At 46.0% G+C, this 23325-nt stretch overlaps 1 protein-coding gene across 1 annotated transcript in view; it reads right to left on the bottom strand.

Annotated features, from left to right (window-relative positions):
* The window catches only part of LOC143989935 (uncharacterized), a 57489-nt gene that overhangs the window by 16074 nt on the left and 18090 nt on the right, over positions 1–23325 (bottom strand). The window lies entirely within an intron of this gene.

Here is a 23325-nt window from a genome sequence, read left to right as displayed (position 1 = left end):
AGAGGGTATTTAAGATGCGGTTGTCACGTGGTTCAGGGTTCCGGTCCAGAAGAATGTACTGACTTCATGGCCCTGGTCCTCCTGACCAGCCCCCAGGAAGGCTATGGCCTGCGGTGCGGATCCACTCGATCTTGTTGTCTCGGGGCTGGCTAGCCTGAGGCAAGAAAACTAAGGGAGGATTCTGAGGTGGTTGGGTGCCATCTCCGATTTGGGAGAGACCCAGTGACTTCACGCTATCCAGGGGAGGACTCTTCAGAAGAAGGCCACGTACGGGTTGGTTTCTTAGTAAGAGCCTGGAGGAGCTGAAGTACCCAAGAAAATCCGATCACGTGGATATTGCCAAGCTGGCTGAAAGATCCAGGTATCACATGAGTGTTCTTCAAGTTTAGTTTTCCTACGTGTTCTACAACAACGTCTGTGGCAGAGATTTATCCCTGTATGTTCTACAATGACGTCTGTAGCAGAGACTTGTTCCTGAGTGAGCACCTTGTTGGCTGCTAGGCCTTGTGAGAGAGGGACTGTCCAACTAGAGTGAACATCCAGTTGCGAATGGCTATTTTCTGGATGCAGTCAAAGTAAGAGAGTTCTTCAATATTGACTTTGACACTAAGAGTACCTGAATTTCCTTTCCAACCCTCTGATCCTATTTTAAGAGACTGTTCATTGTCTATGTTTTTTTGCAAATAAAATTCATTTAAGTGGATCTGTCGTCAGACTCTCAAGTAACTGGGCCATCTACCACGGGACACCCCTAGACGTGAAGTGAGGAGAAAGAAGGTAACGGTAAGCCCAATCTAACCAGCAGCTCCTTCGGGGGTTAGTGCTACACTATCAAAAAGTGTTTTCCACTGCTAAACATTAGTGATGGCTGAACGGTTTGCCCGGCGGTCGTTTCGCGGCGAATTTCGGCTGTTCGCGATTCGCCCGATCGGCGGACTATTGCTGCCGTTTGCCCGGCGGACTTCCGTGTTTACTGTGTAAAAGAACTTTGGCCTATGATGACACATCTATCATGGGGTACAGGACAGCCAATTGAGATATTACAGCACATGGACACTTGGACATTCCCCCTAACTTATAAATACACCCGATCCGGCGGCCATTTTACATTCTTTCTTCTGTCACTATAGGGAGAGGTTGCTATGTGGAGCAGGGAGAGATTGCAGTGACCCAAATCGCTAGCTATTTGGTACACAAAAGTTCTTTTCAGGGCTGGTATAGGTGTTAGGTGTATATAGGTTTGCTGTGCTACTGATTGGTGCAGCAGCCTGAGTGTCTTTTGTCAGTTTAGAGAAAGGGACAGGACGGTGTGTCTGCTGTAGGGACCGTCAGTTTAGTCATTAGCTGTTACTATCAGGTACACAAAAGTGCTATTCCAGTTATTGTTCCAGTAGCCTCTGTTTTGTCAGTTTATATAGGGACAGGCAGGAAGCAGTGTGTGAGGGTCAGTTTAATCAGTAGCTGTTACTATATTAGGTCCACAAAGGTTCTTTTCAGGGCTGGTATCAGTGGTATGGTAATAGGCTTGTACATGTATAATATTCTTTCTTCCAAATATAGAAAGAATATTATACTTGACTGCTGCCCTTCTGCTGCAGTCTGCTAATCACAACCTACTTGTTCCACAAAGGTCCTTATACGGACTGGTAATAACCTGGTGTAGGGTGCTATAGTACATAGGGTTGAGTGAGGTACAATCTGCTATTCTATAAGGACTGGTATAGGTCCACAATACATAGGGTTGAGGTGCACTACTGTTGACCACTGCCCTATACTGCAGCAGTCCTTCATCAGTATAGGGACTGACGTACAGTCTGCTAATCAGTTACAACCTACTTGTTCCACAAAGGTCCTTATAAGGACTGGTAACTTGGTCTGTCTAGGGTTCTACAGTACATAGGGTTGAGTGAGGTACAGTCTGCCATTCTATAAGAACTGGTATAGGTCCAAAATACATAGGGTTGAGGTGCACTACTGCTGACCGCTGCCCTATACTGCAGCAGTCTTTCATCAGTATAGGGACTGACGTACAGTCTGCTAATCAGTCACAACCTACTTGTTAACTTGGTCTGTCTAGGGTTCTATACTGCAGCAGTCCTTCATCGGTATAGGGACTGACGTACAGTCTGCTAATCAGTCACAACCTACTTGTTCCACAAAGGTCCTTATAAGGACTGGTATCTTGGTCTGTCTAGGGTTCTACAGTACATAGGGTTGAGTTAGGTACAGTCTGCCATTCTATAAGGACTGGTATAGGTCCACAATACATAGGGTTGAGGTGCACTACTGCTGACCGCTGCCCTATACTGCAGCAGTCCTTCATCAGTATAGGGACTGACGTACAGTCTGCTAATCAGTCACATACAACCTACTTGTTCCACAAAGGTCCTTATAAGGACTGGTAAGGTATAGGGTACTACAGTACATAGGGTTGAGTGAGGTACTGAAATGGATTAGAACTATAAATCAGTTCTTGGTTATCTGCTGCTATTCCTAATTAAAAAGTATAAATGTGCATGCACATTAGAAGTAAACACTCTCTGAGACATGTTCAGCTCGGCTACTTCTAAATACTGATTTATTTGTGGGCGGTGTTAATATTTTATACAGAAAGATATGTCATTACTATGTCAGTCTAATTGGTACATCTTATTGGTTACAATACAAGAGAAATGAAGAAACTTGATGCTTGAAGTTTGGTTGAAACTGGTTCTGTTATCTCAAATGAATTCTTCTAACGCGGGGGATGTGGGGGGTAGACGCCATCTTGGCTCCGAACATAAAGTCAATCTGTATACTACATAATAAGTAAGGAACATGTATACACATAAGCAAATAGACATTTTCTGATTATCATTATGTACATTGGATTCCTTAACAGTCCCCCCTAAAATGGCTATTTTCTTCTGTCCCTCATCTAAAGGTCCTACTCACCTGGCCCATTCTCCTCAGCAACTCTTTTTAAGCTGTATATAGAGTTGGGCAGCAACTAGTTCACTACCCCCCTCGATACAGCTGGAGAAGGGCAATCAGGTGCTATCTACCCCTATAACCCTAGAGGATTGTGAGATTTTGGACAGGGAGTGACTGTAGAGGAGTGAAGGGTTTGTCACCCTCCATCATAAGAGGGTCCTCTTCTTCTTAGTGGAGAAATGTAGGTGGGCTGTTGTCTACAGCCTTGCTCATTAACTTCTTTACGAAAGGTAGAATACAGCATACAATCGGGGGGGTAAAAGAACCAGGATTATTAGTACCGTTACCCCTATCTGGGCGAGCACCTTCTGCCACCCACTCATCCAGCTAAAATATTGATCCCATGGGTCTGTAATACCGGAGTTCTTCTTCAACTCCAATGACAAATCTTCTAATTTCTTTATAGCTAAAGTTACTTTATCATTTGGGCCGGTATTATCAGGAATGTAGGTGCAACAGGTTCCCATTTTTTCTATTTTTACAGACACTTCCTTTCTCAGCTAACAGCATGTCTAAGGCCATCCGGTTCTGGAATGTCATGTAGGAAGTGGGGGGCTAACTGGTCAGCAATTCCCTGGCTTTTAATTCATCAGGGACCCCCCTTGGGACCCCTATAGCATCTATGTACACATGAGGGTCAAAGCTTCCGGAGAGAGCTGCTCGCTTCCTCCTCTGACTGTGTGCTGGGTCAGTGTATGTATCAGGGGTATCTTCTGCTAGGATATGGAGGGGCGTAATCACCTTTTCAGGGCACATTCACCGGTCCAGATACCCTCTAATCTGGTCCTATGTTCCAACCCACTGTCCCTCCCAGGAACCACAATTCTGGCCCCAGTAACTGTCTGTAAAACACACATATTACCATCAGGGATCTCTCACCTTACCAACAGGGATGTCACTGTACCAATGGCATTGCCAGGAAAGAGTCAAACGGACAAGGCACTATGTCACAGTAATCAAAGGTAAAGGTGGTCACATGTGTCCCTGAAGAGTTGTACCAAAATGTAATTATGTTATCATTTTTTGTGATGACCCCCTCCTGGGCCCCCCCCTAGACCAAACAGAAAAAGGATATGCAGCATGGTCGTCATGAAGTGGGCGGGATCTTGTCCTTGGGGGTGGAGCTTTCTTGCAGTGGGAGGCGTGTATTCAGGTATTCTTCCCGGCCAATTCCACTGAGGTGGCTGTGGTCAGCAAAACTTGGAATGGACCATCATATCTGGGTTCAAGAGAATGTTTTCTCACAAATTTCTTTACCAGCCCCCAATCTCCAGGTAGTAGTTGGTGTGTTCCTGTATCTAATTCAGGATCTGGAATGGAAGAAAACACCTGGACATGCATTTGGGTTAATTCTCCTGATAATGAGGTCACATAATTAGTCAACACATCAGATTGCAACTGTAACTGTTGTGGAAAGTGACAGCCAAGTCTGGGGGCTGAACCAAACTAAATTTTATAAGGAGATAGGGCATATTTCCCCCGGGGTGTGTCTGACACTGAACAGGGCAGTGGGCAAACTGTCTGGCCGACTCATGTTAGTCTTTTGGGCCATCTTTAACATCCTGTTTTTCTAGTGTCCCTTTTATCCTTTCTACCTTCCCGCTACTTTGAGGGTGGTAAGGGGTGTGTAGAGCCAACTGAACCCCCAGTGCTGCCCTAATCTTTTGTAAGGGTTGCTGTGAAGGCTGGGCCTGATCGCTCTCTATCACCTCTGGGACCTCAAATCTACATACTATCTCACTCAGTAGTTCCTTAGCTGTGGTCCTGGCAGTCATGTCCACCTCCACTAGGGCGTATTCGAATCTGTCACTCCTTTGACATTTGGGAGTGATCAATTTGTATCCTCTGGAAGGGGTATAAGAGCTTTTGCCAGGTGCTTCTTCTGTGCCTTTTCTGTACATTCTGGGTTACATTTGTTGCAGATAGTGCATGATCTGCAGAAGTTGTTGGTCAATGAAGTAACTCATAAGTTCATAAGAGTCTTTGTCAAGTGGGCAGTTCCATTGCACCATGGCTGGGTACATACTCCTGGGTAGACAAGGCTTCTTGCTGCACTCGAATAGTCCATCTCTGAGAGTTCCTCCTCTCCGTTTTCCAGCTTTTCTTCTCATCCAGACTTGCTACTTCCTGTAATTATTTCAGATAAACTCTGTCCACTGGGAGAGTCTGTAGGGTATGCACAGGGTGGTCTTCTTCTACCACCCTGCTGTCCACTGCCCGTGGACCATTGGCTGTCTGTTTGGCAGCTGAATCGGCTAGATTGCCTCGAGCTTCCTTCAAGTTGAGTTTGTCGTGTGCTTTTACTTTTAGAATAGTCACTTGGTTTGGGAGAAGCAGGGCGTCCAAGTCCTTGATGGCTGAGCTGTTTCACAGGTGTTCCTGCAGCCATCAGGAACCCTCTGTCCTTCCAGATGACACCAAAATAATGGGCAACGCTGAAAGCATATCTTGAGTCCGTATGAATGTTGGCTCCTTTTCCCTCTGCCAATTTACATGCTGTAGTAAGTGCTTGCAGCTCTGCCACCTGTGCAGACATCACCGGCGGTAAGGTTTCAGTTTGGAGAACCGAGTTTTCAGCGGTGACCTGGATTCTACAGGGGTATTTCATGCAGTCATGGGGTGACAAGTCAAGACTCGGCTCCTCCTCCTTACCCCCCTCGAGAAGTGGAAGAAGGGTGGTAGGTTTCGGTGTTTGACAACGTAATAGAGTAATGCTGTCTAGAAGGTAGAAACACAGGAGTCTCAAGTGTCTGGCAATGGACAGATGTTTCGGCTGGATCTTGGTGGAGTATGGGAGCAATGTCATGGGGAGCAAGCAGAACAAGGCAGAGTCCGAGAGCCAAGTTTGAAGTTTTGTCAAACAAGGCTTGTGCAGCAAAGACAGCTCACAGACACGATGGGCCTCCTCTTGCTATCGCATCCAGCCGACAGGAATAATATCCTATAGGGCGTAGGCAGATGCCGTGTGATTGGGCGAGTACACCTGTAGCATGTCCCAGATGTTCGGATACAAAGGGCTTGAACGTTTTGTCGTAGTCTGGGAGCCCTAGCGCCAGAGATGGTGTGCTTGAAGGCCTCAAAGTTGGATATTGCTTCAGGAAACATCTGGAAGGGGTCTGCTTTCAGGGTATCATACAAAGCTTGCATCAGTAGGGAGCCTTCTGGAATCCATGCTCTGCAATACGAAATTAGTCCAAGGAAGGAATGAAGGGGCTTCTGGCCTTGTGGCAGTGGGATGTCAGAGATTGCTTTCACCCTGTCTTCAGTGAGGTGTCTTGTCCCATGGGACAAGACAGTGTCCAAGAACAATTACAGATGTTGAGCACCACTCCAATTTGGGCTTTGAGGTTTTGCAGCCCTGTTTGGCAAGATAGCACAACTGGCTTTCTGAGGTGACTTCAACAGTGGGTAAGTCAGCTGCACAGTGGAGAAGGTCATCAACATATTGGAGGAGAATCACTTCCAGGTGATCCTCTTGTTATGTGTCAAGGATGATAGCCGTAGCATTTGCAAACTAGCTTGGAGAGTTCTGTGACCCTTCTGGCATAACTGCCCAGGTATACTGTTTCTTTCGTGGGTGAATGCAAAAGGTACCAGCATGAGGGGTGAAGGTGGACACTGAAGAGAGCGTTTGCATGGTCCACCACTGTGAGGTACTTTGCAGTCAGGGACACCCCCGCAACCAGCTTGTTCTCTTTTAGGGGTTCTCTTCTTCCTAGAGAACAGAGGTGTGTTGCATGGAGATGCGCAGGGTATCAGGGCTCCATCTGACACGAGGGCCTTGACATGCTTCAAAATAGCTGCAGAATGAGCTAACTTTAGGGGGGTTATTATGGTTTCCGGGGCAATGATGTGCCCTCTTTGAGCTTGACTGAAACTGGTGGCACTTTTAAGTGACCAATGTCTTCCGGGCCTGTGGACCATAGACACGCAGGAATTCTGTCAAGTACTTCTTTTGGTATTGAACTTGGAGTTATTGCTTCATGAAGTGTCATCAGGAGAGGCAGAGAATACAAAGCAGATGAGTCTTCCAAGGATAGGGGAGTATGTAACTTCACCCCCCCTATAGGTGTGAAAATGATTGACGCCTGTAGTCTGGACAGCACATCAGCTCCTTGTAGATTCAAGGGACATGTAGAGGACACCACAAATCTGGTAAGCAAATCAGGAAATGTCCCCACTTGGAGAGGCTCAGTGAGTGGACTGGAGCGGGGCACCCCATCCACTCCCACGCAGGAAACATCAATAGTGGAAAGGAAAGAATTATCAGGCAGGTCCTCAGCCCTCAACACACTCCTGGCTGCACTCATGTCAATGAGACAAGTGGTAGGTTTTCCTTGTATAGGTAACGTGACCTTTGCTAGGGGTCCCCCAGTCTCATTTGAGGACACTGTCATAAGGGGTGACACGGGTTTTCTCATTTCCTAGCGTGAGTTGGGGCGTGGTGGTGGAGGTTCATGTCCACGTTGCACTTCGTGGGATCCCTGTCTTGTCTCAGATGTCTTGGGGCTCTGCGTACTCTTCTGATGTGACCCCGCTTCCCACAGTTGTAACAGATGATCTTTTCCCTGGTATTGGGCAGTGGTGGTGGACGAGTGTAGGCAGGATCTTCGTCTTGTGTTACCATGAGGGGCGTTGTTTTTTTTTTCCTTTTTGGTTTTCTATCCCTCTGGCCACCAACAGTAAATTGGACATTTTCATTGAGCGATATTCAGGGCGGGCCACCATCAGGCTTTTTTCTGATATCCTGTCTGAGTCCTGAGACAAAAGCAGATGATAACACGTGTGTGTGTGTCTTTTCATAGAGGGAGAAGCCCAGATGTTCAAAGGCCTGTATGAGTCTAGCATGATACTTCTCCACAGACTCCCCTTTATCTTGGGCAATATCTTGGATTGTGGTGGTCTGATCTGCCAATTTCTCCTTTGCCCAGTCGCGGAGTTGTGCACAGAACTCCAAGCCTGAGGTATAAGAAGTGGCACTTGCCAGGCAGGCATCATTGAAGGCTGTCTGCATGACTGGCCAAAAGACATGTCCTGCTTTAATTTGGCATAGGCTGATCAAGTCTCTCCAGGCAGCTGAGTAAGCTTCTTGTATCTGCACTATCCTGCGGTAAAAGAGCATTGGCTGTTTCTCTGGGTCAGGCAGACTTGTCACTAAGGTTGCTGCTTGTGATGGGGTAAAAGCGACATACATCACCAGTGCCCCTTCTGGTAACCGAGACTGGTGTTGAGGCGGGGGGGCTGAGAATGGGCACTGTTTCTCATGGTTGTCAGCATATGTTTGAGATCCTCTCGGAACTGTGAGTCCGGAGCCAGATTAGGGGTTAAGACAGCAAGTGGCCTTGCTGCCTGTTGTTGGCCTTCCCACTCGGACGCTTCTTCATCATTAACATATCCGGCCTGTGAAGGTAGTGCTTCCATATTAGGGAAGACAGGTGTGTGGTAGGAACCATCCTGGTTTAAATGGGAAGAACTGGTTATATGCCACAGCTGGGCCTATTGGGTGTACCAAGATGGCCGCCGGCAGTAAGTGCACTGGGCTGTGCCTGAAGCGAGGGCTTGGGTGTACCAAGATGGCCGCCTGGGAGTGGTCACAGTGGGTTATGCTCGGGTTGGGGTGGTGAGAAGGGAGTGGGCGTTAGTTGTCCCTCTCCTCCTTCGTTCCAGTTTTTTTTGTATATGGGGGCGGTACAGCCACATTTAACTCTGTGATACACATACATCATCTTTCTTGATTTCCTCTTCTACCCAACCCTCTTTGCAATGTCCTTGCCATCCTGAACCATGCTTCTGCCACATCCAATAAGCCGTTATCACACATAGCGCCTCTTTTTTTTTTTTTTTTATCAGCACATGCCATTCCTCTGCTTCTTGCAACATCTTCTCTCCTCTTCTAATATCACATTCTAGCATTCCCTTCTCTCTCTCTCTCTCTCTTTTTTCTTTCTTTCTTTCTTCGGACGGCTCAAGAGGAGAATACAGGCAACAAATTGGTTAATACTCCTCTGACTGCTGTCTTATCAAAGAATTCCTAGGGTGGGGGCTCGCATCCCTGCGAGAGATCTGTCTCCTCGCACACTCCTGACTGTTCGAGGGTCAAAACTAGCACGTCAGAGGTGGTGTGGAGCAGTGGCTTATGGCCCAACTGATCCTTCAGGTAGCCACTTTCTCTCACTGTCACCCTCTTCGTGTATATCAAACAGTAATGGACAAATACACACACAGGACATGACACCTGACACTCTTTGAACTGCAAAGATAGCTCTCGGGAAAAGCTCACCTGAGTCACAAGACTGCCAAATTCCAGCTAGCCTTCTTTCAAACTGCCCTAATTCACAGTTTGAGATAAACCCTCAGGAAAGATTTCCCGAACATTCATAGACGTTTCGCAAGACTGCCACATCCGCAAGTCTTCTTTCAAACTGCCCTCATTCACAGTTTGAGATTAACCCTCAGAGGTCCTACACAGCCAACCTCGAGTAACCCCGTCTATAAATGCCTGCAGAATTCCACCCCACCACCAGAGATACAATCTAGGGGTGAGGATGGACACACGCCTGCAGCTGCACTTTCAGTCTGCTAAATCTGCAGCCCTTCAGAATGACAGACACTGAACAGATAATAGTCAGCAGAAAACCATTAGCAGGTTCGTTAAAACGGCTTCAGGCGAGAAATAAGTTACCTGCCTCTTTGAACAATCGAAAGGAGCCAACAAGACCAAATCAACCAGGCAAACCAGAGAAGTCGTACAAATGGTAAGGATAAATATGCTTACCGTACTCCTAGGGCTGCGCGCTTAACCCCCTTCTCTGATCTGGCCAGCCGTTCAGTCCTGGAATGCGGTCTCCCTTCGATTGAAGCCTGAAAGCCCCCACAGATTTGGGCGCCAGTTGAAATGGATTAGAACTATAAATCAGTTCTTGGTTATCTGCTGCTATTCCTAATTAAAAAGTATAAATGTGCATGCACATTAGAAGTAAACACTCTCTGAGACATGTTCAGCTCGGCTACTTCTAAATACTGATTTATTCGTGGGCGGTGTTAATATTTTATACAGAAAGATACGTCATTACCATGTCAGTCTAATTGGTACATCTTATTGGTTACAATACAAGAGAAATGAAGAAACTTGATGCTTGAAGTTTGGTTGAAACTGGTTCTGTTATCTCAAATGAATTCTTCTAACGCGGGGGATGTGGGGGGTAGACGCCATCTTGGCTCCGAACATAAAGTCAATCTGTATACTACATAATAAGTAAGGAACATGTATACACATAAGCAAATAGACATTTTCTGATTATCATTATGTACATTGGATTCCTTAACAGTACAGTTTGCTATTCTATAAGGACTGGTATAGGTCCACAATACATAGGGTTGAGGTGCACTACTGCTGACTGCTGCCCTATACTGCAGCAGTCCTTCATCGGTATAGGGACTGAGAGTTTTGTCACAGGGTCATTTAAAAAATGACAGGCAGAGGAAGAGGCAGGCCCTTCCGCAGGGGTGGTAGGGGTAGGGCAGGAGCAACAGGCTTGAGCCAAAGTGGGAAGTTGCAGAAGGTGCGTTCAATTACTTTAAAGGACGCACCAGGCTTGGTTGAGTGGCTCGCTCAGCCTTACTCTTCTGCACCCTCCTCATCCTCTCGATCTGCACCCTCTTCTTCACTCTCTGCTATGTGCACCCCCAAAGACACTACCACCAACAACACCACCACCACCACATACCTTCCGCTTGAGTCACAGGAATTATTTTCCGATCCATATCAAGAAGACATTTCTGATGCGCAGCCACTCTTGGTATTGGATCAGGAAGAGGAGGTAGCAACAACCGCTACTCAGCAGTCTGACGACAGTACCCAGATCAGCCCAAGGAGGAGGTTGGTCCCCGGTGTTGCTGCCTACTCCGAGATCTCTACTTATAGGGGTGGGGAAGGTGACATTGATGATGACGTGTCTAGTGATGTCACGTGGGTGCCCACAAGAGAGGAAGAGGAGGGGAGTTCAGAGGGAGATATGGACCAGCAGATAGGGAGGAGAAGCAGGAATAATTTACATTGCACAGGAGGGACAAAGCAGACTTCAAATGTATCAGGAGCGAGTCATCGATCATGTACGGTCACATCTGGCGCTCCCAGGACACCGGCACATGGCTCCGCAGTGTGGGCTTTTTTTAACATGCTGACAATAGCGTTGCCATCTGCAATCTTTGCAGTCAACGCATTAGTCGCGGTAAGCCCAACACTCACCTAGGGACGACCGCCTTAAGAAGGCACATGAGCAGCCATCACTGAGCCCAGTGGGAGCAACGGAACACACAAAGCCACACTCCAGGCTCTCACCGTCCAGCCTTGTCTTCTACTTCTCCTCTCTCCTCACAATTGTCCTCCACTCCACCTTCCATCACGCCAAGCTCACGTTTTTCTGCAAAAAGGCAGGCTTCCGTGGGCCTAAAGTTCGAGCGTAAAAAAATGATGACGCCGGATAACCCTCTTGCCCAACGGTTGATGGCTGGCTTGTCAGAACTCATAGCCCGCCAACTACTGTTATATAAACTGGTGGACTCGGAGGCCTTTCGAAAATTTGTGGCCACTGGAACACCACAATGGAAGGTCCCAGGAAGGAAGTATTTCTCACAGAAGGGCATCCCAGAGCTATATGGCCATGTTCAGCGGCAAGTGAATGTATCTCTGGCACACAGTGTCGGTGCCAAGATACATCTGACCACAGACACGTGGTCTAGCAAACACAGGCAGGGAAGGTATATCACTTTTACTGTCTACTGGGTGAACCTTCTGACGGCCGTCAAGCATGTAACCCGTGGCACCCGTGTAGATTTGGTTTTACTGCCACGGATTGCATGCAGGCCTGACTCTTCTTCTCCTCCTCCTACTCCATCCTCCTCCCTCTCCTCCTCAGCTGACTCCTCCTTTTCCGCTGCTAGCGTCTCTTCCGCTGAGCCGCCCAAGCTCCCCAGAACCTATTCAACATGCCAGGTGAGACGTTGCCATGCCGTGCTGCGTCTGTTGTACCTGGAAGCCAAGAGCCACACTGGCCCGGCACTCCTTTCAGCTTTGCGTTCACAGGCAGATCAGTGGCTAACACCGCTCAATTTGACAGTTAGTAAAGTGGTGTGTGACAACGGTGCCAATCTGCTTAGCGCATTGAAACAGGGCAAAATCACGCACGTGCCATGCATGGCACACGTCAAACTTGGTCGTGCAGCGATTCGTTGTCAAATACCCTGGGGTCCAGGACATCTTGCGGCAGGCAAGGAAAATCTCAGCCCATTTCATAAGATCTTACACGGCCATGGCTCGCCTTGCTGACATTCAGCGGCGACACAATCTGCCAGTCAGACGTCTTATTTGCGATTGCCCAAAGCGATGGAACTCAACCTTCTATATGCTTGATAGGCTGCTCCAGCAGAAACGTGCAGTTAATGTCTACCTCTATGAACTCTGCGGCAGAACAGGTTCTGGGGAGCTGGGGGTTTTTTCAACGCGCCAGTGGCTGCTCTTGCGCGACGCATGCAGACTTCTGCGCCCATTTGAGGAGATCACCAAACTGGTCAGTCGCAGCCATGGCGCCATCAGTTACATGGTACCTTATGCCTTCTTTATGGAGCGTGCATTGATCAAGCTGTGGAGGAGCAGGAGCGGGAAGATGAGGAAGTCGCAATACTGGATGATTTCCCAGGGGGGCTACTCTATCTGAGACAAGTGAACAACAGGAGGCTGAAGAGGAGTCAGAGGAGGATGGTGCCGGGGCGGATGAGGAGGAGCAAGAAGAGCATGCTTTAAACCTTTCTGGGACCCCTGTTGTTGTGCGTGGATGGGGAGAGGAGAATGAAGAGGACAACATTATCCTGGATGATGAGCAGGAGCCAGGCCACCACACCGCTTCCAGTTTAGTGCAAATGGGGGCCTTCATTCTCCAGTGTTTTAATAGGGACCCCTGTATAAAAAGCATAAGGGTCAAGGACCAGTACTGGGTGGCAACGTACTTAGACCCCTGGTACAAACACAAAATGGCGGAAATGTTACCGCCGTCACAGAGGGCTGGCAGAATGGAGCACTTCCAGGCCTTGCTTTGTGAAATGCTGCATTCTGCCTTTGCGTGCGCTGGCAGAGGAGCAATTCCCACTCCCAGAGAAGGAGTTGTGGGTACCAATCCAACAGCGTCTGCAAGAAGAGGGTGGTTTGAAGATGTGTTGGTGACTTCGGATATGAGGTAATTCTTTCAGCCGACCCATCGACAGGTGTCATCCGGATCCAGCATCAGGGAACGCCTAGACCGCCAGGTGTCTGACTACATCGGGTTAACGGCCAATGTGGATGCTCTGAGGAGTGATGAACCCCTGGTCTACTGGGTGGGTAGGCTTGACCTCTGGCCAGAGCTTGCCCAATTTACAATTGAACTGTTGTCTTCATCCAGTGTCCTGTCCGAAAGGACGTTCAGCGCAGCAGGGGGGATCGTGACCGATAAGCGTACTCGCCTAGCTCACGACAGTGTTAACTACCTCACATTTCTAAAAATGAATGAGGCATGGCTCTCGGAGGAATTCAACATATGTGACCAGTAGACCATGTATATGTCTATAAACAATTTTTTAATCGAGCACACAGACATTCTTTCTTCATTTGGCTCACTTCCTTGTCCAAAAAAAGCACACCGTACTATATGCCCGTACCCTCCTCTTTGAAGAGGTTGAGCGGTGTCATATTTCTACTGGGGCTGCTTATTATGAGGCACTCCCACCATCCCTGTGCTATGCTGACATCCTCCTGGGGCTGTACCTCTGTTGTGCATATTATGAGGGGCTCCCACATCCCTGTGCTGACTTCCTCCTGGGGCTGTACCTCTGCTGTGCATATTTTGAGGTGCTCCCACCATCCCTGTGCTATGCTCATTATGAGGGGCTCCCACCATCCCTGTGCTGTGCTGACTTCCTCCTGGGGCTGTACCTCTGCTGTGCATAGTTTGAGGTGCTCCCACCATCCCTGTGCTATGCTCATTATGAGGGGCTCCCACCATCCCTGTGCTGTGCTGACTTACTCCTGGGGCTGCTTATTATGAGGGGCTCCCACCATCCCTGTGCTATGCTGACATCCTCCTGGGGCTGCTTATTATGAGGGGCTCCCACCATCCCTGTGCTATGCTCATTATGAGGGGCTCCCACCATCCCTGTGCTGTGCTGACTTCCTCCTGAGGCTGCTTACGGTGCAGGTGTCAGTGCTGTATATCACGGTGCTGCTGTCAGTGCTGTATATCACGGTGCTGGTGTGAGTGCTTTATGTCACGCTGCTGATGTCAGTGCTCTCTATCACGGTGCTCTTGTCAGATGACTCTATCACGGTGCAGGTGTCATTGCTGTATGTCACGCTGCTGATGTCAGTGCTCTGTATCACGGTGCTGCTGTCAGATGACTCTATCACGGTGCAGGTGTCATTGCTGTATGTCACGCTGCTGGTGATCATCTCCTGCACCCTCTTCTTTGCCTACCCTGGTCCCTGACCTTCCCTCTCCTCCATTGCCTTCATGCGCTCCAGAGTCCTGAATTGTCACAACAATTTCCCATATAAAAAAAGAATGCTTGTAGTTGTCGATCCCAGATTCACCTCATACATGTGTTATGTCATTGGCCATGTGGTGGGACTATGTTTGCACAGCTAATAATTATTTTGTGGCTGCAAATTTGACCTGTAGGTTTGCGAAGTTCGCCTCCCATTGAAGTCAATGGGGCCCAGCGCGAACGTTCCAGTTCGCGAACTATCGGCCGCGTTCGCGGTCCACAAAACGTCCCGTCGGAAGTTTGTCCATCACTAGTGGCAAACAAGGACGGCTGCTGAGGCTCAACAGAGGTGAAGTCCACTGGGTCAGAACAGGGAGAGGGCCCGCAGACCTCCTGCTGTTCTGCGATCAGTGCCTGCACATCGGCTGTCTTTGCAGCACTGCGAGTGACCACCAATACTGGCATTGCATCATCATCATCATCAGCACATTTAACCTTTATCAGTTCAGCATCATTGGAACATACATCAGTTACCTTCACTAGCAAGGGGGCCTCCTCTCCTGTCTCTGAAGAAGGAGGACCTTGCACTTCAACTCCACTCTCCCCCTCCCTCTGTCCATCCACAGGTTGCCCAGATATTACCCCAACATCTGTAAACAGTACCTTGGTAGGTCCAGAGAGTTCCGTGGGAGCTTCCTGGGTGCTCTTAGCAGGGGCATAGTAAGAAACAAGGGTACCCAAATCAGAACCCAACAACACAGCAGTGGGGATCTCCTCCGAGACACCCACCTCTCTCATCCCACTTCCGGCACCCCAATCGATGAAAACATAGGCACGGGGTACATGGGAACGGGTTCCCCCAACTCCGGGCAGGGTAAGGTACTTCTCTGGGATGATGTCTGTTTCTTCTATCACCTCTGGTCTGAACAAAGTGACTTCAGCTCCGGTGTCACGAAAGCCCGTTACAGTTCGGTGGCCTACAATGACTGGCTGCAAGTTGGCATTGGTTCCTGGAGGTTTCCCACTGATGAGCAGCACAGCAGAAGGGTTGCTGGCCAGATGGCCAGGGGTTGTCTTCTTCTGCTCAGGGCACTGTGTCCGGAGATGTCCGCCTTTCCCACAGTTACAGCATTTGCGGTTGTCAGTCACAAAGGCTTTGGCTCCAGGAGCTGCAGATTCCAGCCGCTGAGGAACTTGGTTGGTAGGCAGAGGAGGGGTTGCTATGTGTGATTTCCCTCCTTTCCAGCCATTCGGCGGAGCCTTGCGATGGTCAGATACCCGAGAGTGGATATAGGTATCTGCCAGTCCTGCTGCTACTTTGGTACACGTCTGGGGTTAGCTGAAACCTTTGGATGATTGCAGCCTTTAGGGCCTCATAATCACCGCCTTGCTCTTCTGACAGTTCGACATAACCATCCAGGGCCTTGCCTCGTAGCCCTGGTGTCAGGTACCGGGCCCATTCTGCTGGGGGCAGATGGTACTGACGGTAAGTTTTTTCAAACGACAGTAGATACACGTCAATTTCACTGTCCTTTTCCATAACTGGAAATTTGGCTGCTGAGGTCACTGGCAGAGAGGCATCCATGTGCTCTAGGGTTCCGAGGTTCTGAGCCTGTCGCTGCTGCTGGAGCCTAGCCATCTCCAGTTCGTGCCGACGATCAGTCTCCCTCTCAGCCTGGCGTTCCGCAGCCCTGCGTTCTGCAGCCTCTCTCTCTCAGCCTGACACTCGAGGAACTGCAGGTACACCACAGGATCCATCTCCCTGAGGTGTTGTAGCGTTTCCTGCATTTGAGGACAGTCTATGCTGGTTCCAAGCAATCTGATGCTGGCCTGCTCTGCCTGGGAGGTAACAATCCGTGGTATTCCGGGGTCAGTCTCTGCTTGCCCATCTGGTGAGGCTGCCTCTGAACCACTGGGCTCTGGAGTAGCGGAAACCTTTTCTGGTCCAGTTTCCCCCAGGTTCTGGTCTGCACGGATATCAAACTCCTGTAGGGCATGTATCAAGCCTTCACGGTTTTTGCCACCGACATCAATTCCTCTTTCTGTGCACTCAACTCATTTTTGCTTATCTTTTTATATGCTGATAATACAGACATGTTGCAAGCAGAAAAGATAGAACAGAAAGCAGAGATAGGAAGAAGGTGTAGAAAGGAGCTGTTGCTGTATATCTCTCTTTAAAAAAAAAAACAAGTAAAAAAACGTGCACCAGCTTGTCTCTAAGGACTGTTTCCACAAAGGTTACAATCCTTGAGTGCAGAGCTAATTCCTAACAATGCACTGAATGCTCTTAATGCAAAACTATCCCGCTACGCTGACACCCAATATGTGACGAACGCGGGTGTCAAATCCCTGCCCTCCTCGCTAATTGTGTAATTAGCCCAGTGACAATCGCTCTCAGGCTGCCTGCACCTAGATTGTGGTCCCGCAAGCTGTTTTCAGTACATGTTTTGCATTCTTTCGAGTCTTGATTAGAATAAGCCTGCCTATGTAACGCCCCTTGTTACCATAAACGTACAATTGTAATATTAATGTGATACCTACGTAATCATGTGTATAAAAACCTTCACATGCGTCATAATAAAGGAGAACGGTTATTGGAAAGATGCTGAGCGTATCTTTTGTGTCTGTTCCCTACTGCAGTAGTTATTAATTTGGAACCACTAATCAATATGAGGATAGGAGTTGCCTATCATCAAAATATCCATTTCAGGTGGCGAGCCAGCCAGGAGGGGTTATCAGGTGACCCTGAGTATCCGAAACGAGGAGCTTGAGACGATCCGGGAATTTCTGATAATCAGCCGGCTGAGGTAAGCCTTTTGCTTACATTTGAGTTATCAGACTTCCTTGATCGGTAAGGCATTTTCGGGACAAAGGGTACCTATTTTACTCCCCTTAATCGAACTGTATTGATTAGTGTTTATATGTTATGTTGTCACTGTCTACTGTCCATCAGAGTGTTATAGAGAAAGAGAAGAATAGTGCTGTTCACAGAGTATAATGTAGTACATCTGCTAGATAAAGTAGTTTAGAGGCAAGAGGGTATAGGCACACGTAGAGAAGACTGGCCAGTCATTATGGGCATTAAATTAAGTAAGGGAATGATGGGTAAGAGACCCTCAAAAATGCCCAGCGCAAGAGGAGCGCTATATATGAACCGAAGGTGCGGTTCCGCCTATACTGAGCCCCTAGATTAATGGTTAAAGTGGACAGGGATCCACAAAGGGTAACTGGGTTACCACCAAAGTCCATAGGGACAAAGAATCATGCAGAGTATACAGCTAGAGAAACAGCTATTTATGTGAGCAGGATGGATCAAGAGTGACATTAACACTAGACAGAAAGGGACTTTTTGATGTTAAGTTGAGGGATGAATTTGGGGTCAGGCACAACAACTAGTAAAGTCAAGAAACAGTAATGAGAGTTAAAACAGAATGCTTTATATGTTGTCAGTGAGGGAAGATGGGATGAGCACTTTGGCTGCCCGTCTGATCATAGAAGGTACAGTATGTGAAGTATGGAATTACAATACATTGGATGCAAAGGATATCAGAACAAAATAAAGAAAGCAGAAGTTTAAGCAAGGAAGTATTAAAAAAGCGTTAAAAGAAAGTGAGAGAATGATATGCATGTGTTGTGTGCAAATGGGAATAATGTAAGCAATTTTAGAGATATATTTGAGTATGTTTGTAAATGCTGGAACCTTTAGTTCGCTTGCTTGTGTCATGTACGCAGATGTGACCTCCACCTTTGTGCTCTCCTCAAAGAATGTAGCTGGGATGAGAGTTGGTGATAAGCTGGGAGGACACCATGCCAATTTCAGTTTTTTAGACAAAACATTTATAACAAAATGTGCCGGGTTAACGAATCTAATGATAAACAATGTGATCACAATTATTTTTGAATCTGTTTTCCAAACATGGTAAAATCAAGGTTACATTTAACCATGTCTTACACTAATTGAATATCTTTTGATAGTGGAAACAGTGCATTTAAAAAAAAGAGAGAGAAATTGAGTAAAATTAAGTAATATGTCCCCCTTTAAGGACATTTATCTGTGCATATATATTAGTGTGTGATATTGAAATTATCATATGAGTATTCATTTCTAATATGAGTTTAACAATTTTATTAATAAATATATATATATTGAAACTGGTTTAGACAACCTTTGGTTGGAAATGAAATTCAGGTTAATGGGGAAATTGGTAAAAAGGAATTAGTTTAGATTAAGATAACAATTTTGTAATTTTACATTTATTAAGTGGAAAGAAAAAAAAGATTAAGGTGAGGTTGTTAATTTGAATACAGCTGCAATAATGTTTAACAAAGCCAAGATGAATGGGATACATAAGGAAGTTTTTCTACAGAAATGAAATCTTAAAGTCTGATAATAACTTAATGTGCGGTCCATGATGTGAGAGTAATAATAAATAAAATGTAAATATAACAGACCCATCACATCAAGTCCACACACCCTGTTAGGATAGCTGCTGCCTGCAGCCAGTTGGTTTATAGTTTTTGATGGCCAAGTGGTTTCTGGTCCGTCATACATATTGTTGGTCCTTTTGTTTTTATGTATTTTTATTTTTGAAATCCAAAGCAGAATGTGTGGATTGTGAAATGATGTGCCCCTTTTACTTGTAAGTGCAGTGGGTATAAGTAGAAGAATATTTAGGATTTATGGACATCTCTGCATGACTGCAGGGTATTCTTATCATTTATTATAATATTGTCAGGAAAAAGTTGTCTTTTTGAAACATGAAACTGGAGTTCTTACACAAACAGCATGATAGCAAACAAATCATTGTTATATTTATGCAAGCTGGACCCAGTAATGAAGGGTTCACTCCGATTTATCAGAGCTGTAGCTTTATGCAAAGTTGCTATTAGACAAAGTTACAGATATTATTTTGGTTGAATATTTAATTTTTAATAGTCCAACATTCTGCACAGCAAATATATAACTAAATGTTTGTCTAATGAAAGGTTCAAAATATGAATTTGTTTTGTGTGTTTATGTACAAATCTAACAATGAGAAATGTGTACATTTGAATCCAGCCACCTTATTGCCTCTATTGGAGGAGGCTGGAAACAAAGAAAAAGCACACGTGTTAAATTGATGACGTGGGAATCAGCTGCTGTGAGCCCAGTGCAGGACACACTCCCTGAAGACCCGAGTATTTACTTTTTTGTAGTGTTATTCCTGGTTTTATACCGAGGATGAAGTTTATCACCCAGAATGATTCCCTGTATTCAGAGTCAATGGATCCTTTTCCCCCCATCTCAAGAAGCAGAGCTCCATGTTTTAGAAAAGCCTGTGAGCTATAAAGAGAGTATATATTTATATAGATAGTCAAGATATAGAGAGCTTTTGGTTCCATTTGAAGGGCCAGAAGTTTGTTTTTACTTCGGCGGGTAAACCAATCAAGCATGCCAAGTTAATTTGATCGGCTGTTTTCAGCCTTCCAGGTTCTTGCTGAGGTAGCCATACTAACAGTAAAACTCACATATGGAAGCAGACCAGGCGACTCTAAGGATGCTGCATTTACAGCCCTGGACACTTGCTGGGTCTGTGCAACTCACAGATTCCACCCTAGTTCTGGCCCAGTATAGCTGGGATTAATAATTCAACTTTAAGGACCCCAGAACGAGAAGCACAAGTGGTCCACAGAGGGCAACTTCTTACGAAACAAGACTTTGGAAAAGGTGATCATTTGTCTGCCAGACACTCTTTTCCCTCCAGCTTGACACATGGACCGTGTCATCAGTCACAAGTAGTTATGGCTGCCTTAGTAAATGAGCGTGGGATAGAGCCAGGGTTCTCCACAGTTGTTTTTATAACATACCACTTCTTGTTTTACCTGTTACCAAAGGTGTTACCAAAAGCTGAACATCCCTTCCAGAGATAACAAAAAGATATATCCAAATGCCCAAGTCAGGATCTTACGAGTATGCATTTAGTCTGTATGGACATGTTTTCTGGATGTCCAGTGGCAAATGCTACTGCAACGGCCACAGTAAAAAAAGTGTTATCAGAAGTAGTTTTTAAGTACAGAGTGCAGAATCTATAGAGAGTAACAGAGGAAATCATTTTTATAGGAGTCCTTACTAGAAGTTTTCAGGTTTTATTTTTACACCCCCTATTGTCTACAATGTAGCGGACAAAGTAGAGTAAGAAACTAGAAAACTTTTGCCTGAATGTTTTATTATTTTTTATCAAGCCCGTAGGGGGATGTTGGACTCTCTCCCGATGGGATTTGGTTTGGGAGTGTGTTACTCACTTGATTATATTTTGTCTCAGCAGCTGAAGTCCTCCATTCGGATCTCACAGAGAATGTTGCTGATCTTTTAAGGTTTTTGACAAACTTATTTATATGTTTTCTCCCCCAATTCCAGATCCTAAAAGTTTGGAAGGATCTAAAACTAAAGCCAGTTGACTTGTGGATTGTTAAGAGACATTTATATATAAGGAAATGTTTGGAGACTCAATACAGCATCTATTTTCATGTACAGTTTTGCAAAACTTGAAGGAAAAGTCACCTGGATCCACACCAGACAGTGAAAAAATGCCTACATTAAAGAAATCTCTGTGTTTGATTTGTTTACCTCTTGCGATCACAGTCTAGGGTATTTTTTGATTCAATTACTTTAATTGTAAAGGATATATATATTTGAAAAGTAGTTTAGCCATGTTGAAGTCATATTTGTCTTTTGTACCGCTTCCATTTTATGTAGAATTGTCTGTGTTTACATGTGCTGATAAGTCAGCATACCAACAATTAAGCTAGAAGGCCATTCTGGCCATAGGAGTGTACAGCCAGTACTCTTTAAATATGTCTTATCAATCATTTGTTTTTCACAATGAAAAGTCATTTTGTAATGAAAAAAGCTGCTGAGCTATTATTTTCTCCACAATGGAGTTTTTGCCTCTTTGGCCAGGACTACCTCCACCTAAGCGTGTGGAGGTTCCAGGTTAAAGGTGAGAGCAGGTATGGTTAGTGATCAAAATATTGATCAAAAGAGAGGAGACTGTAATGGAAATTTGTAGGTTCTGTATATAATTGTATTCTATTTTATATGTATTGCACAATGCCCTCACTGTGCACACGGCACTAATAATGTTTTCAGTACGTTTTGCATTCTTTCGAGTCTTGATTAGAATAAGCCTGCCTATGTAACGCCCCTTGTTACCATAAACGTACAATTGTAATATTAATGTGATACCTACGTAATCATGTGTATAAAAACCTTCACATGCGTCATAATAAAGGAGAACGGTTATTGGAAAGATGCTGAGCGTATCTTTTGTGTCTGTTCCCTACTGCAGTAGTTATTAATTTGGAACCACTAATCAATATGAGGATAGGAGTTGCCTATCATCAAAATATCCATTTCAGGTGGTGTTTCCGCCCGGTACTGAAAACATTATTAGTGCCGTGTGCACAGTGAGGGCATTGTGCAATACATATAAAATAGAATACAATTATATACAGAACCTACAAATTTCCATTACACTGGCGACGAAGGATCGGCCAACCTGACACCCCGCTGTCACTTACGTAACAATGCCACACTCAGCTGCGCCCAGCACAAAGATTTTCCAGCTTGCGGGACCACAATCTAGGTGCAGGCAGCCTGAGAGCGATTGTCACTGGGCTAATTACACAATTAACCCTTTAACTGCCACCACCCCCGTTTAAAAAGACAGAGCTGGGAGGACTCATCATTTTAGCAATACCAATTATAATTTTAGAATAAGCGCCTGCAACACACACAGGTCTGCTCAGTAGCCTTACTCTACAACAGTAGCGCCTTTTCGTTTATAGCTTGCATCACGAGCTTTAAAGACAAGGTTAACACTTTTCAACATAAGGGTTTATTATGAAAAGGTCAAGGTTGGTGCGAATAAAACATTTACAGAAAAGGGATGTTTCAAAAAATAAAGACAATATACAGCCACAAAGAAATAAGGTAGAACTGGGAAGGAAGAATACTTGCAATTAATGTCCGAGGGTTGATCAGAGTTTGATCGATGAGCAAAGGTAATCGGGTCTCAAGCTGGGCAGATGTTCCTACTTGGATGGTAAAAGGAGAACTGACCATTGCCTTGGCCTCTCCTATTTTCTGTCAAATGAAAGGGGGTGTTGACAGCGACCAATCGTCTAGTCATCTTGTTTAGGGGTTGGTTGCTGGGAGGTGTCTACACTCATGACCCTGTCCCAGGTACACTTTCTGATACATATTCATATCTTTGCCTCTCTACTGTTTATAGACTGCAGATATCCATTTTAGTGATCAGCATGATATTTGCTTCAAAACAAGTACACACGACAGGTTTCCCATTCCAGGGTTACCTAGGAGGAGTAAGGGGTCCCAGTGGCTTCCCATATGACCTGACATAGGGGTGTCTGGACTTGAAATGTTAGAAATTATCTGAGGAAACTAAATATGTCCATATTATGGCTGTGCTATGATTACGTTGGAAGTTATGAAACATGCTGAAGTTTCAGAACCATACTAATCTGTCTGCACTCTATGTGGTTTGAGGTATTTACGACAGGTATCTGTTGGTTCTCTGAATGGAGAGGGTGACAGTTTTACGACAGGCCTGAATACTAGTGATGGCCGAACGGTTCGCCCGGCGGTCGTTTCGCGGCGAATTTCCGACATTCGCGGTCCGCACGTTCGAACGCCTTTTTCCGTCGTTCGCCGCGGCGGACTTACGTGTTTAATGTATACAAGAACTTTAACCTTTGGTGACACGTTTATCATGTGATACAGGACAGCCAATTGAGACATGACAGCACATGGACACTTGTACATTCCCCCTAACCTAT

This window comes from Lithobates pipiens, unplaced genomic scaffold (assembly GCF_037356315.1).
Source record: "Lithobates pipiens isolate NorthernLeopardFrog02 unplaced genomic scaffold, aLitPip1_a1.2 Scaffold_18, whole genome shotgun sequence".
Taxonomy (NCBI): Eukaryota; Metazoa; Chordata; class Amphibia; order Anura; family Ranidae; genus Lithobates; species Lithobates pipiens.
The sequence above is the reverse complement of the archived record's forward strand: the minus strand, read 5'-3'. Positions and strand labels throughout refer to the sequence as shown.